Here is a 17,608-nt window from a genome sequence, read left to right as displayed (position 1 = left end):
GTATGTATGTATGTATGTATGTATGTATATGTTTTCACAGAAGTCTACTGAAATATACAGCCTGTTTCAGAGGCATGTGCGCATGTTTTGTTGTTTGCACGACGCAGCAACAATAACAAATTCAAGCATTGAGGTGTGCTTTTTGGTTTGATTTTGTGTGCTTCCTGTAATAAAGCATTCCCAGTTGTCACAGTGGAAGTGGTCCATAGGTGGGTGATGTGGGGGCTTACAAACAAGTTATACCAGTTACAAGATTCCAACAAAGACAAGGTAAAACCTTAGTCTGGGAGAGTAGATATCCATGAAGGCATCCCTATGCTGAACATTTTAGTCACCCTTTCCAGCAAACTGCAGAAAGACCCAACGTGAACACGGCCACTGAGGGTAGCTCAGATCCCAGATTCCATCAGGTTTCTAAACCACAAGTCAGAACGGTCCTTGGCCAACAAGGAGTTGGTTTATACATAGACATTTCACAACGTTGTTTACTGGTTTACCACAACAATATTTGTAGCTTAGGACTCTGAGGTCTGAAGTGCCACTGAAGGGAGAACATGCTCAGACAATGTGAAAAAATACCAGGCTCCTTAATACTGAGGGCTGAAAGAACTGAACAGAAAGAGCAGTGAAAGCTTCAGCCTCCTTGACGCAGGGAAGAGATTCTAAATATGAAGAAGCTGATCTACTGAGGGGGTAACGGGAAGTTGCCTGAATAGATTTGAGAACACTGTGAGCTGAAGGAAGAGAGAGCAGCCCGCAAATAACATGAAAAGCCTCCATTTCACCTGACGCAGGTAAGATTTCCTAGATAAGATGGATGTTATCTACCTAGGGAACGACACTATCCGGAACCGTGTGTCTCTGTCACCTATCTTTTCATCAACCCATCTACAGAGCTTCAACCACAAACGGTTGAACAAGCCGTTTGATGAACAGTGTTATAAAGATGAATTATCAGTAAGAAGTAAAGTGCTTAATGCCAGTGTGTTCAAAAGCCTAGCAGTCATATGTACATGTGTAATCAACAACTGTGACAGGATGCCTATAGCTGCAAATATAAAGAGGGTGACGTGCAGCCGGGTGTGCCTGACGTTCATCACCTGGAGGCCCACTCAAATCCCATGCAAAGAGACACTTTAGACTTACAATTTATCAGACATTAAAGTCGCTGAAATTAGAGTGCTCCCTTTATGCAGACGCGATCGGCTAATCTTCCCAGTCATCCTACCTAATGAGATACTATAAGTTTTCCACGCTAGGGATACTTTTGAAAAAAGGAACTAAGACACGGTCAGTTGTCTCAGCCTACTTGATTTAATACCAAACTCTGCTACTGGCAGTGAAGGACGTGTGGAAGGAATTCCAAATCTATAGAGATTCAGACACCATATCGCTGCATTCAAGAGGATTTACAACCAGACACACTCAGTCGCACACTATTGCATGACACCAAAGTAGAGACACAATGGTATATATAACGAAACCTTATTTCCTACCACCTACAATATAAAAAAATAAAAGCAACAACATCCGAGCTGGCTTAAGATGCCAGAGTCTGTGTTGTCAAAGACCTTCACTGGGGGGCTTTGACTCTACCCTTGAAAATAAAATCTTGCACCAGCTTGGAGTGTAACTCAAGTGTCCATGTGTAATACATATATGTTTATCCAATCCTGATCCAAAACACCTATCTGAGTCCACTAGGTCCCTCCAATTTCCTAAAAAACGCTTACTTGTCCGGTTGGCTTTTTGCCTGACCTCTGTAGGAGGCTGGGGATCCTTTACAGCAAGATGCAAACTCTTGAACCTCTAGCTGGTGCTTCTGTAACAGGAGGCCACCACAAACTGTGGTAGTCTTTTAAAAACATAACCTATTCTAATCGGTTCAATTCTCCAAATACAGGCATGACAGCATCAAAGCATCTGATGATGGCCTACGATAGAGTGTACAATCCAAATTAGGTCACTCACAAATCTCCAATACCTATTTGTCCTGCGGTAGCTGCAGCTGCAGTCAAGCCATCCTAACTTGCAAACCCCCACTACAACCGACACGCGACTTGCACCTCACAATAGAAAAAGCAACAAGGGCAACCACAGACAATAAGTTCTAAAACCAACACCGAACTCTATCTGTGCACTAGATATGAACAGTAATGATTAGTTAAAAGGAAACAGCAAATGAGTCCAACATTTAAACCTCAGAGAAAGTAAAAATTAACATACATCAACTACAAGAAGGAGTGGGGTCCTTTCTATCAACTCTTTCACTTACATGAATGCATGCCTTAATCCAGTCCAGTGAGACTGCTTTTTCCTTCCAGAGAACCACTTTTGGTATTCTGTGTCATACATATGTTACAAACTGAGCACAGGCGCTCACATGCTAACAGCAGGGACGACTTTGTTATTTTCATCTATTTTCCTCTGCTGTGACACAGGGGCATCTAAACTGACTAGGGTGCAGAAAGCTTGCACTATTGTTGCCTATTCTGCCCTCATTTTGGTACGAAAGAGAGGCTTGCATTGCCTTCATGGTGCTGTACAAAGCTAGGAGGAGGCTTGCACTGTTGCTGCTCGAGCTGTGACTCTGTTTGCACATGTATGGGGCTTGCACTGATACTACCAATGCACTATATGCCTGTCCATCGCCTGTAAAGAGTGTCTATGAAGCCTGGACCACTGCTGTGCCTGCTCTGTATGCGAGGGCAGCTTGCATTTCTGCAGTTTGTGCTCTGCCTTTAGCAGGTGGGTAAGAGAGGATGTACGGGTAACTTACACTTTCTCTGATACTGCTAAAAATATTCAGTGAGAGATGATTAATGTTGCATGGATGCCGCCCGTGTCATACTTGTCTGATCAGTGTGAGAAGCTGCCTTGGCGATATGTAAGGAAAAGCAAAGCTACAGCTGCCTGTGCTGTTTCTAAGCCGATGGTTACATACCGCCAGAGAAAGAGGTACACTTCTGGCAGTGTGCCTTTCACATTTTATTCAAGTATAGAAATCGTAATCACAAATGGCTGCAAGGTTCTTCCTACCTTCCAAAGGAGAAAGCAGGCCCTGCCTCGCCGGAAGGTGGGTTGAGGGGCCAAAGACAGTTACAGTATCCCTAGGTGCAACATCCTTCTGGCCCAGGTTGAAGCACCCCGTGGAATTCAGCTTTCTCGGCATCAGGAGAAGGATGAGTGTTGGAGAGGATACCTATTGTGGTTGAAAGCGCCATTGTTCGATCAGAGAAGCAACGCCCACACTAAGAACCCGAAAATGAAGCTTCTGGAAAAGCGAGGATTCTGAAGTCAATCTTTGAAGTCCCCCAGAAGGAGAATAGGATCTTCCCACCTCCTGATACAGCTCTCATGCATGAATGTCACAGAACATCTGCTCAAAGCATCTGCCTGAAACGTGTGCAATGCCATCAGATACACAACGTCTAGCGAGATCCATAAGCAAAGAATAGCGACTAGGGCTCTCCTCGAACACCCAAATGGACCTCGCCGCCATTTCAGTTAATGTACTGGTCACTGTGCCTGTAAGGAAAATGCACAGAGGCCCAGAGCAGTTGAATTTTCCACTTCTTCAGGTGGGAAGGGGATGCTAAGTGCTTCACCAGTTGCTAGTGCACAAATCTCGGATATGAACCATGGAGCGCTTGACAAAAGAATCCATGATAAAAGTCACCCAGGGCCATAATTGCTCAAAAAGCTCTCCCAGTAGCAAATATTTCAACACTGCAGGTCTGTTCCTAATTCCCTGGAATTGGAGAATAAATCCTGGCCCACATTTAGTTTAAATAGGCTCTTAGATTTCAATGCAGGGTCTCATATTCAAACATGCTTAAGAAACGTAGAAGACGCATGAAGTCACATGACCCAAGAGTCAGAGTAAAATCACAGACTGGATATTATGCAGGTTAGAAGATGCAAACTGTTTGATGACCTGCTGACACACGCTGCAAAGTTTGAAGGGCCTCTCATGAACCGTATCCACCAGCATGCAGCGGAGACTATGTATGTGTCAGTATATGCAACAGGTTGCTGTTCTACTAGAGGTGCACAGACGGCAAAGAAAGAGAGTCACCTTAACAGGAAACTTGCAGTTGTTGTGCCCATTCTGAGAGAGGTGTCTGCCTGTGTGTGTGCATATATACACGTTTGTGAAGAATGCTTACAATGCTGCTGACCACAGTGGTGGATGAGAGAAGCATGCACTACTTTTGGACAAATAGAACTTACTGTGAGGAAGCATGGACCACTGCAGTCCATGCTGGGTTTAGTATGACGGAAGCAAAACTACTCCTGCCCAACATGAGTTTAGTGTTACAACCATGCACTACTGCTGCCTTAACTGTATTTAGTGTGAGAGAAGCAGCACTACTATTACCTGAAATTAATTAGGGTGAGGAAAGCAGCACAACTGCTGGTCAAAATGTGTTTAGTATGAGGGAGGAAGTACCGCTGGCCCACCTCAGTTTAGTGTGAGAAAAGCAGCACGACTGCTGTCTACACTGGGTTTCCTGGAAGGGTAACAGCACTACTGCTCTTTGAACTGTGCTTAGTGTGATGGAAGCAGTACTACTGCTGCCCAAACTGTGCTTAGTGTGAGGGAAACAGCGCTGCTGCTGCCTGAACTGTGCTTAGTGTGAGGGAAACAGCAATACTGCTGCCTGAACTGTGCTTAGTGTGAGGGAAGCAGCACTACGGCAGCCCACACTGTGTTTAGAGTGAGGGAAGCATGCAATACTGCTGCCTAAACTGTGCTTAGTGTGAGGGAAGCAGCACTACTGCAGCCCACACTGTGTTTAGAGTGAGGGAAGCATGCAATACTGCTGCCTGAACTGTGCTTAGTGTGAGGGAAGCATGCAATACTGCTGCCTGAACTGTGCTTAGTGTGAGGGAAACAGCAATACTGCTGTCTGAACTGTGTTTAGAGTGAGCGAAGCAGCGCTGCTGCTGCCTGAACTGTGCTTAGTGTGAGGGAAACAGCACTACTGCTGTCTGAACTGTGCTTAGTGTGAGGTAAGCAGCGCTGCTGCTGCCTGAACTGTGCTTAGTGTGAGGGAAACAGCAATACTGCTGCCTGAACTGTGCTTAGTGTGAGGGAAGCATGCAATACTGCTGCTTGAACTGTGCTTGGTGTGAGAGAAGCAGGCAATACTGCTGCATGAACTGTGCTTAGTGTGAGGGAGCATGCAATACTGCTGCCTGAACTGTGCTTAGTGTGAGGGAAGCATGCAATACTGCTGCCTGAACTGTGCTTAGTGTGAGGGAAGCATGCAATACTGCTGCATGAACTGTGCTTAGTGTGAGGGAGCATGCAATACTGCTGCCTGAACTGTGCTTAGTGTGAGGGAGCATGCAATACTGCTGCCTGAACTGTGCTTAGTGTGAGGGAAGCATGCAATACTGCTGCCTGAACTGTGCTTAGTGTGAGGGAAGCATGCAATACTGCTGCCTGAACTGTGCTTAGTGTGAGGGAAGCATGCAATACTGCTGCCTGAACTGTGCTTAGTGTGAGGGAAGCATGCAATACTGCTGCCTGAACTGTGCTTAGTGTGAGGGAGCATGCAATACTGCTGCCTGAACTGTGCTTAGTGTGAGGGAGCATGCAATACTGCTGCCTGAACTGTGCTTAGTGTGAGGGAAGCATGCAATACTGCTGCCTGAACTGTGCTTAGTGTGAGGGAAGCATGCAATACTGCTGCCTGAACTGTGCTTAGTGTGAGGGAGCATGCAATACTGCTGCCTGAACTGTGCTTAGTGTGAGGGAGCATGCAATACTGCTGCCTGAACTGTGCTTAGTGTGAGGGAAGCATGCAATACTGCTGCCTGAACTGTGCTTAGTGTGAGGGAAGCATGCAATACTGCTGCCTGAACTGTGCTTAGTGTGAGGGAAGCATGCAATACTGCTGCCTGAACTGTGCTTAGTGTGAGGGAAGCATGCAATACTGCTGCCTGAACTGTGCTTAGTGTGAGAGAAGCATGCAATACTGCTGCATGAACTGTGCTTAGTGTGAGGGAAGCATGCAATACTGCTGCATGAACTGTGCTTAGTGTGAGGGAGCATGCAATACTGCTGCATGAACTGTGCTTAGTGTGAGGGAGCATGCAATACTGCTGCCTGAACTGTGCTTAGTGTGAGGGAAGCATGCAATACTGCTGCCTGAACTGTGCTTAGTGTGAGGGAAGCATGCAATACTGCTGCCTGAACTGTGCTTAGTGTGAGGGAAGCATGCAATACTGCTGCCTGAACTGTGCTTAGTGTGAGGGATATTTACAACAAGGGGTGGTGAGGGACAGAGTCTCTGAATTAAACAGAATACTCTCACCCAGTCAAAAGATCCGGGTTAGATCCAACACCGTTTTTTAGCTCACTGCACCATCCCAGTTTCAGAACCTGGCTGTATGCAAATTAGTCTGTTCCTGTCCCAGTGCATGATGGGAACAGGGCAAACCAAACTACAAAAGCCAATTCTTACACTGGGAAGGAAACAAGCTACCGGGGACCGGTTTCTGGCATTTCAGCCGTCTTCGGCCCGGCTTGCTTGAATCCTGATGGTGCAATGAGCAAGGGACTCACATCTGAGTATACCCTTCCACGCTTAGGGTGGACAAAAATATTTACAACAAGGGGTGGTGAGGGACAGAGTCTCTGAATTAAACAGAATACTCTCACCCAGTCAAAAGATCCGGGTTAGATCCAACACCGTTTTTTAGCTCACTGCACCATCCCAGTTTCAGAACCTGGCTGTATGCAAATTAGTCTGTTCCTGTCCCAGTGCATGATGGGAACAGGGCAAACCAAACTACAAAAGCCAATTCTTACACTGGGAAGGAAACAAGCTACCGGGGACCGGTTTCTGGCATTTCAGCCGTCTTCGGCCCGGCTTGCTTGAATCCTGATGGTGCAATGAGCAAGGGACTCACATCTGAGTATACCCTTCCACGCTTAGGGTGGACAAAAATATTTACAACAAGGGGTGGTGAGGGACAGAGTCTCTGAATTAAACAGAATACTCTCACCCAGTCAAAAGATCCGGGTTAGATCCAACACCGTTTTTTAGCTCACTGCACCATCCCAGTTTCAGAACCTGGCTGTATGCAAATTAATCTGTTCCTGTCCCAGTGCATGATGGGAACAGGGCAAACCAAACTACAAAGCCAATTCTTACACTGGGAAGGAAACAAGCTACCGGGGACCGGTTTCTGGCATTTCAGCCGTCTTCGGCCCGGCTTGCTTGAATCCTGATGGTGCAATGAGCAAGGGACTCACATCGGAGTATACCCTTCCACGCTTGAAGAATTGGCTTGGTAGTTTAGTCTGCCCTGTTCCCATGATGCACTGGGCCAGGGACAGACTGATTTGCATATAGCCAGGTTCTGAGCTGGGATGGGGCAGTGAGATAAATAACGGTGATGGATCAAGCCCTGATCTTTGGACTGGGTAAGAGTGGTCTGTTTAACTCAGACACTCTGTTCATCACCACCCCCCTTTTTGTAAATCGTTTTTGGCCACTATAGGTGTGGCAGGGTATACTCAGACATGAGTCCCTTTCTCACTGCTCCATCAGGATTCAAGCAAGCCGGGCCGAAGAAGGCTGAAATGCCAGAAACCGGTCCCCGGTAGCTTGTCTCCTTTTTGGTGAAGAATTGGCTTGGTAGTTTAGTCTGCCCTGTTCCCATGATGCACTGGGCCAGGGACAGACTGATTTGCATATAGCCAGGTTCTGAGCTGGGATGGGGCAGTGAGATAAATAACGGTGATGGATCAAGCCCTGATCTTTGGACTGGGTAAGAGTGGTCTGTTTAACTCAGACACTCTGTTCATCACCACCCCCCTTTTTGTAAATAGTGTGAGGGAAGCATGCAATACTGCTGCCTGAACTGTGCTTAGTGTGAGAGAAGCATGCAATACTGCTGCCTGAACTGTGCTTAGTGTGAGGGAAGCATGCAATACTGCTGCCTGAACTGTGCTTAGTGTGAGGGGAGCATGCAATACTGCTGCCTGAACTGTGCTTAGTGTGAGGGAGCATGCAATACTGCTGCCTGAACTGTGCTTAGTGTGAGGGAGCATGCAATACTGCTGCCTGAACTGTGCTTAGTGTGAGAGAAGCATGCAATACTGCTGCCTGAACTGTGCTTAGTGTGAGGGAAGCAAGCAATACTGCAGCCCAAACAGTGTTTAGAGTGAGGGAAGCAGCACTACTGCTGCCTGAACTGTGCTTAGTATGAAGGAAGCAGGTAAAACATGGGGGAATGATTCAGTTTTGGATTAGACAGAGGCTGGAATCCTGATACATGTACAAAAAACAAATTACCTCTGACACCATAGATCAAACATGGTTCTCTCCCAAACGATTTTTTAATTATCTTTGGGATATATTCATTTATATATGTCTTATTTTTTCACATTTAATTTACAAAACATTCATGCCTGTCACTGAGCAAGCTAGACCAGAGTTTTCTTGCCTTCCCATATCAGTATATACACATCAATAACCAATAAAGATTTTGTTTACAAAAAAAGATGTGCCCAACAATTATATACAGTGCATAACAACTTAAACGTACAGTGCATTATTCAATAGAAAATGTGTCAAACAGGGATTCCAAGGTACATGTCACAAACTCGACATTGTATCAGGTAAAGCAAAGTCCTACTAAAGTTTGTCACCATGGACTGTGGCGAGGGCAGGTTACTGCTTTTCTGTCCTCAAGCTAATGTACTTTTCTAGCCAGGGGAGAGGTCAAGGATGGTGCTCAGAACTCAAGGGTAGAGCCCTATATAATGGGGTCTATTTAGTCCAATTTTGGGACCTAGTTAGAACTTGGGTCTGTGTGGAGTCTCTCCCAGGTGGGGCCAACGCGTTTCGACCTTCTATGTGGCATTTCTTTTTGCGAAGGTGTCCGTCAGGGGTGGTAAATTTTCAAAGAAGGACTTGCGAACTGTGTGGATTTCTTTGAGGACCCAAGGAGGGTTAGTTTGTGTTGTCCTTATTCTCCTCATCAATGGCGTGAGCTTTAAATTGCGCGCAGTCCCACAGTGTACTTTCACCTTCAGGGACCCGCCATCGTTCTTGTGCTTCAGCGAATGGAGCAGGGGCCGTAACAGTGTTCTCTTGGTGCAGGCATAGACTTTGTTGCTTCGTTCACGAGTCTGCTATGTTTATTCTCCTTGTCGGATCGGTAACTTGGTCAGAGGTAGTATGAGGGAAGCAGCACTACTGCTGCCCAAACTGTATTTAGAGTGAGGAAAGCAGCACTACTGCTGCCTGAACTGTGCTTACAGTGAGGGAAGCAGCACTACTGCTGTCTACACTGGGTTTACTGGAAGAGAAGCAGCACTACAGCTGCCTGAACTGTGTTTAGTGTGAGGAAAGCAGCACACCTGCTGTCTGAACTGTGTTTAGTGTGAGGGAAGAAGCACTACTGCTGTCTACACTGGGTTTACTGGAGGGGAAGCATGCACTACCGCTGCCCAAACTGTGTTTAGTGTGAGGGAAGCAGCACTACTGCGGCCTGAACTGTGTTTAGTGTGAGGAAAGCAGCACACCTGCTGTCTGAACTGTGTTTAGTGTGAGGGAAGAAGCACTACTGCTGTCTACACTGGGTTTACTGGAGGGGAAGCATGCACTACTGCGGCCTGAATTGTGCTTAGTTTGAGGGAAGCAACACTACTGCTGTCTACACTGGGTTTACTGGAAGGGAAGCATGCACTACTGCTGCCAACACTGGGTTTAACATGAGGGAAGAATGCAACACTGCTGTCTTTATTGGGCTCAGTTTAACAGAAGCATGTGGTACAGCTGCCCACACATGGTTTACCTGAGGGAGGATAAACAGGAATGGATTGGTGCAAGGACATGAAAAAAAATACTTCTGATGTAACAGCATGCCCCAAACTTTAGAAGAGCTGGACCCCTTGGTAGGAGGCTGGTTTATGTTCACAAAACAGGTGAGGTGGACTTGAACATCTGCAGAAACCTCAGGCAGGCATAAGATACAGTTGTTCAAAGATAAGGATGCTGCAACATCTCAATACAGAGACCAGGCTTGAGTGGGATCATGTAAAAGATGTATTTGAATACAAGTTATAGAGGTGCCACTTTGCATCAGAATAATTTTATTATTTTAGAACTTAAAAAATGAATAATAATACACAGTTACATTTTTTTAAATAAAGCATGCACTGTTGCTGCCTAGTTTGTGTACATGTGATAAACGTGTGTGCTGTTGTTACGTGTGTTTCTTGCACATATTCCATTCATGCATGTGGAAAACATACGATAGAAAAACAAGCTGTGCAGTTTTATGCAATACTTTGGAATAAAGTGCTGGTGCCCAGCAGCCCAAGTGTCTTTATGTAATGCTCGTTTGTTACTGCAACAAATTTAGGTTTGAGAAGGTGCAATTTCCTTCAAGTACATGAGAGATGAGTTTCAGTACAAGTTTGAAATAAACTGATGTGCTGATAAATAAAAGCCCCACACCCAAACCGCACTTCCAGGCATGGGTTACCAAGACCTTAAAAAACGAACAACAAAACACAAAGTAATCTGTCAAAGACGGATTTCTTGAAGTGCAAGAAAGAGAGCTAGCTCCCCAGCCTCAATTCTGTTACGCGTGGGCTACCAAAAATGAAACTATACAAGTAAAGACTATGTACATAATGAATATGTGTCCATGTGGTTTAACTGTAAAACGACAAACGACAGAGTAAACATGATCTTAGGAAAAACGTTACAAATATCTTAAAGGAACTTATTACTAAAAAGTCAACGAATTGTAACAAGACCACAACAGATGAAAAATTAGCAATATCAGCGTGGGATGGTCTTTTCCACATCAACTGCTGCTGTTTTTCTAGTTTCTGCTCGTTGAACTCCCTCAGTCTCCTTATGACTGTGGACGAGGGTGCAAGTTGAGGGGTGTGTGTGTGTGTGTGTGTGCGCTTGAGCCTTTGTTGCTTTACATGAAGCTTGCTGATTGCTTTCTGCACACGTGTGTGCAGGTGTCTCAGAGAGTTCCTGTGGTTGGATCAAAGAAGTAAAGCCACAGCACGATTTGTTTGCTGAGAAGGAAGAGATCATGTAAAAAAAGTCCCCCTGGCAGCTTCTTTCCCGGATTGCTTGTTTTTGTTACAAACCTCATTTGTCTTTGTTTAAACAAAAAGAAATATATAACTTATGTTTGATGTAGGGAATATTCTATAAATTTACAAGACTGCTTGAAATGTACCATACCCAACTCAGACAATGTGCCAGGTAAGTAGCCCTCAGCACACTGTTTTTGTGGTTCACAAAATCCTTCCTTACCTTCAATAAAAATATTTTTTAACTGTTTTTATTTATTGTTCGAAAAAACAACGGACTAGTCAACAGGTATATCTCACATATCATCCATATAGTACAATAAGTAACAATCATAATAGGTACGGATAGAGTTGGCGCCACTGGAATTTCCCTTCATGACACCCATACCTCTTTACCCCCCCCCCCCACTAAATGTAACTAAATGTTTTTTCTGCCCCATGTCGATATCCATACTGGCCCGCCACTCTTTCATAGGGGAGAGTTCCGCTGTTCCCCAATATTTGGCTTTGTCTTGCCTTGCAGCTACGAGTCCAAAGTTACTTAGCAAGAGCTTATATCTACCTTCAATAATCTTGGTCGCTTGTGGTCCAGGCTACAATCTGAAGCCACTTAGACTACTGTATACTTTTTTCTAGGTGCCCCGGATTGTCTCATCAAATCCTATGGCGTCTTCAGAACCAGCATCTCATCTAATTCTGGATCATCAAACCTGATCTTCAGCCAACAAAGCAATGGATGCTCTGCACTGGCTTCCCACCTCAAGGAATCACATTCAAATCCTTCTGCATGGTCTCCAAAGCCACACACCCCGAGGTCCAGGTTCCCTCCCAAAGAAATTTAAATCAAGTTCTATAACCCATTCTAGACCCTCAGGCCACCGATGGCTAAACTGCTGGTTATCAAAATATTGCCCCCAGACTGGGGTTGGTGGTCTTACCTTTCAGTCATGTCAGGTCACTCTGGAATTCCCTTCTGATTCATCTTAGAGCAGAAACTAAACTTCTTTCCTCTCATAACACTCTTTAAACCTGGCTATTTGCTAATGTCTCTTTTTCCTGTGCCGTTCGTGTGCTCCCGCTCTTCCCCTGTTCTAGCACCAGGGCACCTTATAGATAATCGCTCGCTTTTACAAAGGCCACATAGCGTAACAGCACCTTAATACCTGGGCTGCACTGGGAGCCCTAGAATGTGTCCAAGCACCACTTTATTACTGTCCCAAGAGAGTACGCCAACTTCTATCAAGAAGGTGAACCTCCAGCCAAAGAACTATTGAACAAGTTACTTACCTTCGGTAATGACATATCTGTAAGAAACAGTAGTTAGTATTAGATTCCTTACCTTAGAATATCCCCAGGCGTCAGACTGGATCCGGAAATTTTTGCCTAGCAGTACCCTTGCGCGTCGGTAGGCGTCGTCTGCGGCTCCGCGTCTGCCGTCGGCGTCGTGGGCGCTGTGATGACGTTGTTGGAGTAATTAGACAACGCCTCCGCGCGCTGACGTCAGTTCTTATACACAGCTTTTCTCCGCCAGAAACGCAGAGCCATGTTAAAAACCAACACTGGTACCATTGAAACTAGGGCCCTGAAAGGGGATGACCTTAACCCTAGATATCGGTTCGCAGAACGTGGAGGATGGGTGGGGCGGTAAGGAATCTAATACTAACTACTGTTTCTTACAGATATATCGTTACCGAAGGTAAGTAACTTGTTCATCTGAAAGAAACAGGTTAGTATTAGATTCTTTACCTTAGAATAGATACCCCAGCAATACCAACCCCGGTGGTGGGTCTGCGAACCAATAATCACACTAGAAAGTCCTGGAGGACGGAACGGCCAAAGAAGCCATCCCTCCGGACTTACCTGTCCAGGCAGTAGTGTCTTGCAAACGTGTGCAGCGATGCCCACGTAGCTGCCTGACAGATGTCCTGCAAGGGGACTCCCCGGCCTAGGGCAGTGGTAGCCGCTGTGGCCCGAGTGGAATGGGCCCTCAGCGCGACAGGAGGCTCCTTCTTCGCCAAGGAGTAACAAGCCTTGATACACAAGATGACCCACCGAGAGATGGTCCGCTTGTGCACCACCCGTCCCTTCTTAGCGCCCACGTAACCAACAAAGAGTTGGTCATCCACCCGGAACTGGCGTGTGCGATCTAGATAGAACGAAATCGCACGTTTTGGGTCCAGACGGTGGAGCCGCTCTTCCTCTTTTGAGTGATGCAGTGGCGGAAAGAAGGTGGGCAAAATGATAGACTGCCTGATGTGGAAGGCCGTGACAACCTTGGGCAGGAAAGAGGGTCTAGTCCGCAACACAACCTTGTCCAGATGGACAGAAAGGAAAGGAGGTTTGGATGAAAGAGCCTGGAGCTCACTCACTCTCCTGGCAGAGGTGATGGCAACCAGGAAAGCAGTCTTCAGAATAAGAAGGCGGAGAGGACAGTTGTGAAGTGGCTCAAAGGGAGCGCACATCAGATAGGTAAGGACAAGTTTCAAGTCCCACTGAGGCATCACAAACGGAACAGGAGGAAACATGTGTGTGATGCCCTTTAGAAAGCAAGTTACAATAGGGGACTTGAACAAAGAAGGTTGATCAGGCAGCCTTGGAAAGGCTGAAAGGGCAGAAAGGTAGCCCTTGATAGTGCTCAGAGCAGAGCCCTGCTGGGCAAGAGAAAGAAGGAAGAGAAGAACCTCAGAAAGAGGGGCAGAGAGAGGATCCACAGCCTTTGCTGTGCGCCATGCCACAAATCTGTTCCACCTGCAGGCGTATACCAACTTTGTGGAGGGACGCCTGGCTGCCAGAATAACATTACAGACTTCAGGAGGCAAGTCAAATGGCCTCAACTGTCGCAGCTCAATCTCCAAGCATGGAGGTGGAGACTGGACAGGTTCGGGTGGAGGACCGTCCCCTGCTGCTGCGACAGAAGGTCCTCCTGAAGAGGCAGACGAACCGGGGGATCGACTGACATACTGAGTAGCTCGGGATACCAGTACCTTCGTACCCAGTCCGGAGCCACAAGGATGACTTGGGCCCGGTCGCGTTTGATCTTCTTCAGCACTCTGGGCAGAAGTGGTATAGGCAGAAAGGCGTACAACAGACCGCAACTCCACTCGCGACGAAAAGCGTCTCCGAGCGAGTGCTGCCTTGGAAATTCCAAAGCGCAGAACTTACGACATTGCGCGTTCTATTCTGTGGCGAATAGATCTAACCAAGGCTCTCCACACTGCAGAAAGAGACCTTGCGCCACGTCCGAGTTCAGACGCCATTCGTGATCCATCATGCACCGGCGGCTGAGTTCGTCTGCCCTGGCGTTCAGAGAACCTGCCAGGTGTTGAACCACCAGGGTCACGCCCTGATGTCCCAGCCACTGCCAAATGCGCAGAGTCTCCTGGCAGAGGGTCCACGACCCCACCCCGCCCTGTTTGTTGCAGTACCACATGGCGGTGGTGTTGTCCGTGAACACCTGCACTACACTCCCCCGAACAGAGGGGAGGAATGCCTTCAGTGCTAGACGAATCGCCCACAGCTCCAAAAGGTTGATATGGAGCCGAGAATCCGCCGGAGACCAGAGGACTCTGATCTCCGCCTCTCCCATGTGGCCTCCCCAGCCCTGGAGGGACGCGTCCGTCACAACCACGTGCTCCGGTTTGGGAAGGGAGAGGGATCTGCTGCTGACCCAAACGCGGTCCGTGAGCCACCAATGCAGCTGTCCCGCAGTGCCCTCCAAAATCAGGATATGGTCGGACAGGTTGCCCTGATGCTGGGCCCACTGAAACTTCAGGTCCCACTGCAGAGCCCGCATCCGCCACCGGGCGTGATGCACCAGAAGGATGCAGGAGGCCATCAGCCCCAGAAGCCGCAGCGTCAACCTGACCGAGACCCGGGATAAAGGCTGAAAGATTGGAATCAGAGCCTGAATATCCCGAACCCGCTGTTCTGGAGGATAAACCCGAAACTGCGCCGAGTCGAGAACCGCTCCGATGAAGAGGAGCTTCTGAAAGGGGCACAGGTGTGAACCCCAGCTGGTGCAGGAGGTCTGCCGTTGTCTGGAGGTGGCCGACGACTGTCTGGGGCGAGCCCGCCTTTAACAACCAGTCGTCGAGGTAGGGGAAGACTGAAACCCCTAACCTGCGCAGATGAGCTGCGACCACCGCCATCACCTTTGTGAACACCCGTGGTGTGCTGGTAAGGCCGAAGGGGAGCACGGTAAACTGAAAGTGCTTGCGGCCTACCGTGAACCGCAGATAGCGCCGATGGGCCGGCAGGACGGGGATGTGGAAATAAGCGTCCTGCAAGTCCAACGCTACCATCCAGTCTCCTGGGTCCAGGGCGCTAAGACCTGAGCCAGTGTCAGCATTTCGAACTTCTCCTTCCGGAGGAAGCCGTTGGCGTTCCGTAGATCCAAGATAGGGTGTAGGCCCCCTTTGCCCTTCTTGGGTACCAGAAAGTAGTGGGAGTAGCAAACACACCCTACTTCTGGCCCAGGAACGCGCTCGATGGCCCCCTTGGCCATGAGGGCCGTAACTTCCTCCTGCAGGAGTCGCAAATGATCCCCCGATACGCGGTGGTATTGCGGTGGCATGGCTGGAGGGGTCGCCTCGAAGGGGAGGGAGTAGCCCCTTCGGATGATTTGCAGCACCCACCTGTCCGATGTGACAGTGCACCAGTGGAGGAGGTGATGGCGAACCATGCCCCCCCACTGGCGTCACATGGGCCTGAAAGCACGGACTAGGAGGGTTTTGAGGCGGTTGCTGCGGGGGAAGGTGTGGACTGGCCTCGCTGTTGTCCCCGACCGCCTCCACGGCCGCCACCGCGTTGGATGTTAGTCTGCGGTGCATGGCTGGCAGCACGTGTGGGGGCGCCCCTTCCCTGGCCACGAAAGGAGCGAAAGGCACTCGTTTGCTGGCGCGGGGCAGAGAGGCCCAAGGATTTGGCCGTAGCCCTGGAGTCCTTAAAGTGCTCAAGCGCATGGTCTGCCTTGTCGCCAAAAATGGCGACGGCCATCAAACGGCATGTCCATGAGTGTATTCTGGACATCGGCCGAAAAGTTGGAGGACCTCAACCATGCGTGGCGAAGAATCGCCACTGTCGTTGCCATCGCCCTGCCCAGTGAGTCGTGGTATCCAGCCCACACCGGATGGAATAACGTGCTGCATCTCGACCCTCTGCAAGGGTTTGGGCGAGTTTAGCCTTGACCTCCACCGGGCATTCTGGCAGCACGTTCGCAACCGCGTCCCACAGAGAGTGGGTGTAGCGGCCTAAGAGGCAAGTGGTGTTGGAAGACCGCAGTCCCAAACTCAGGGAGGAGAATACCTTTTTGCCGTATTGCTCGTACCTCTTGTATTCCCGATCGGGCGGGGCCGTCGGGAATGCGGTCTGGGAGTAGGAGGCCTGGATGACCAGGCTCTCGGGGTGGGATGGGTGGACAGGAAACAAGTGTTGCCCGGGGCCAGGCGGTGGCGTCTGGCCACGTTCCTATCTACAGGCAGACCTGTAGCGGGCCTGGACCAAGTGCCCAAAAGAACGTCTAGCAAGGCCTCATTAAACGGCAGCAGAGGCTCAGCCGAGCTTGACTGCAGTTTAAGGACCTCAGTAAGGAGGTTAGTCGTCACGGCCGCGACAGGGAGCTCAAGGCCCAAGGCCCTGGCTGCCAGCGTCAAGACCATACTGTAGGTTGCCCCCTCCTCCGTAGCCACGATAGGGGGTGAGACAAAACCAGTGTCTGGCGAGGTGTCCAGACAACTGGCATCCCCAAGTTCACCTGTCCAGTCCTGCTGGGACTGACACTCACGTGTCAGAGGGTCCTCAGACCCCTCCCAATACTCCTCATCACCCATTTCCTGATAATCAGGGTTGTCAAAGGATGGGGCCGGTTCGCTGAAGTAGAACTCTCCAAGCGGCGTCGAAAGCGGCGCCCAGCGGCGCAGTTCTGATGCCAGAACCGGATCGAGGAAGGCATCGGGGACGGCGTCGGCCGAAGACGGCGCCGGAGGTGACACCCTAGGGACCGGTGCCGGTTAGGTCGTCAAGTCAACCGGCGACGACCTGATCCGGAAGCGGCTCCAGCGGGGCCTTGCGGCGCCGGGCCCGAAGGCGCCGGCGGCATCGGGGCCGAAGCACCCGCCGGCGCCGGGGCTGAAGCACCTGACCCGCTAGGGCCCCCAGACGGGTCCGCTGGGCCCAGACGCGCCGCGGAGCCCATCAGAGGAGAGAGGGACCTCATGGCCACGAGGAAGCGCTCTATCTCCTCCGGCGTCGCTTGCTGCCCAGGGACCGGAGAGTATGGGGCAGGTCGCGACCTCCGCGAGGGCTGTGTCACCCAAACCCCCGGCCGCGTCGCGCGACCGTCGGGGGGGGGAGACGGAAGAGCGATGACGTCTCTTCGACTTCTTGTGCTTACCTGACGACTTCGAGCCTGAAGAGTGATGGTGACTCCCGGAGCTATGATGGCTCCGACCCCGCGACCGGTCCCTCGACCTCCGTCCGGACTGGGACCTCTCGCGGCGCGGGGCCGACTGCCGGAGCTCG

At 49.3% G+C, this 17,608-nt stretch overlaps 1 protein-coding gene across 4 annotated transcripts in view; it reads right to left on the bottom strand.

The window, feature by feature from the left end:
* The window catches only part of LOC147663126 (epidermal growth factor receptor substrate 15-like 1), a 326,980-nt gene that overhangs the window by 75,228 nt on the left and 234,144 nt on the right, over window positions 1–17,608 (bottom strand). The window lies entirely within an intron of this gene.

This window comes from Lissotriton vulgaris, unplaced genomic scaffold (assembly GCF_964263255.1).
Source record: "Lissotriton vulgaris unplaced genomic scaffold, aLisVul1.2 SCAFFOLD_1556, whole genome shotgun sequence".
Classification (NCBI taxonomy): domain Eukaryota; kingdom Metazoa; phylum Chordata; class Amphibia; order Caudata; family Salamandridae; genus Lissotriton; species Lissotriton vulgaris.
This window is presented reverse-complemented; position numbering and strand designations above follow the sequence as displayed.